Here is a 1,800-nt window from a genome sequence, read left to right on the forward strand (position 1 = left end):
TAGTTGATATCGTAAAACCACGTATTGTTTTTAAATGACGCTACTAAGCACTGGCACGGTGTTTGTGCAGTCCTACCCAAGCTTTCTATCGACTGGATGAGTCTCCTGTTCCATCTCCAATTCTTTCCGCACATTTCACCTGTTTCACCACCGTTATCATTAGACTATAGCCACTAATACGAGAATACTGTTTTGAAAGACTGTCTTAAATAATAATGTTGAAAAGGGTAATGATAAGAGTTTTTTTTTTCATTAAGGTAACCATACATTTGCCTGTATAGTACAACTTATTATCTGCATCCGCAAATCCCCAATATTAATGCTGTCTCCTGAGAAACACAAGTGTAGAGTCAAATCATATTAAATAATACAACAAATATATTCAATTAACACCCCTATGTGACAGAACACATTTAGGACTTACACCCCTTTAAATATGCATTTCCTTCATTACAGTTCTGTCCCCGGGATACCTGAAAATGAATTATAGTATAATAAAGTCTGTGCATGCATTACCTGTAATACAGCTACTAATACAGATAACATTAAACTTCATAAAATATGTATTGATAAAATTCCTTGTGAATAATTGTAGTGTCTGGAAAGCAATTGTTCATTACTTAATGACGATATTATTTCCACTACGTTCAGAACAGTTCCAATGTAATCTATTGTTCCGCTTAGTCTGCTTAGTCTCCTACTTTAGTAATGTCTAATGGGCAGCAGCTGTTATTTTAGGTTTGTTGCAATTGAGAACAGGTTTGCTACAGAGCTGCTGACATATTTCAGCAGCCAGTGTGTTGCAACTGACCCGTTGTAGCTACCAATCAGCAGCAAGGAGAAAAAAAAATTAGTTTTGCCTTTTTTTAAAAAAAAAAACGAGTAGTAGTTTATGTGGTAATTTCAGGTACAATGTATGAACTAAAGTTAACTAGTCCCACAGTAATGCGTGGGATCCTATCAACAGGAAAAAAAAAAAGTTGTAACCCGAAAACACAACAAACACAAAACGAGAAGTCTCCTGGGAACCTAGGTAAATCCCTGTAGTAGTCTAGCAACTATAAAAAAACAATCAAACACAACAACTTTAAAAGAAAAAGAACATTAAAAACAAATCTGGGGAACAACAAAAACACAGAATCTAATGCGAGAGCTTTATCAAGTCTTCAGTGCTCCTCTCATCTCAGTAGACCTCTCATATATTTGTGTACAGGTCAACTGGAGGTACACAGCTGATAGTAATTTAAGTAGGGACCTGCGTCAGCCTGCGTGGGCTGCAAATGGAAAAGTATAGGTTTATTCCATGCTGAAAATAGAAGTAAACACAACGTTTCAGCTGTGGAGCCTTCTTTGATTGTGACTCGAAATAAACCTTTACTTGTTCGTTTGATGTTAATTTATCTCCATCAAATACCTAAGAGTAAACTCAACAGTTGCTTTCAGTAGCTAAAGACACTGCTTCAGGTGAGGCTTGAACTCACAACCTCGGCATGACTCCGCTGTGCACTGCTGTATAAGTACCGCGCGCTGACCGATTGCGCCACTGGAGCTGTGCGAGTTATGTTCCTCATACAGACTGACGCTGCAGAAACACAGGGTGAAAACGGTTTCGGTTGTGGATCCATCTCCACATGGGGAAAAGGAACAGTAAAATAGCAAGGAAAATACAAGAAAAGAATTGTGCTAACAGAAAAGGGGAACGGAGGGAGGTGGCCGGAAAAGTAAATCAACCCGGCGGATTATTTGTAGCGACATTTTTTGAGTCAATCAGCACACGGATTTCTCTTCATGTGCCTTAAA

General features: G+C 38.3%; 1 non-coding gene across 1 annotated transcript; it reads right to left on the reverse strand.

The window, feature by feature from the left end:
• Positions 1-1,456: 1,456 nt before the first annotated feature.
• Positions 1,457-1,550, reverse strand: trnai-uau (transfer RNA isoleucine (anticodon UAU)). The gene is made up of 2 exons: positions 1,513-1,550; positions 1,457-1,492 (listed from the first exon to the last, which is right to left on the reverse strand). It is a non-coding gene; the product is annotated as a tRNA-Ile (tRNA).
• Positions 1,551-1,800: the final 250 nt, after the last annotated feature.

The sequence above is a fragment of the Lepisosteus oculatus genome, chromosome 14 (assembly GCF_040954835.1).
Source record: "Lepisosteus oculatus isolate fLepOcu1 chromosome 14, fLepOcu1.hap2, whole genome shotgun sequence".
In the NCBI taxonomy this organism is placed as follows: domain Eukaryota; kingdom Metazoa; phylum Chordata; class Actinopteri; order Semionotiformes; family Lepisosteidae; genus Lepisosteus; species Lepisosteus oculatus.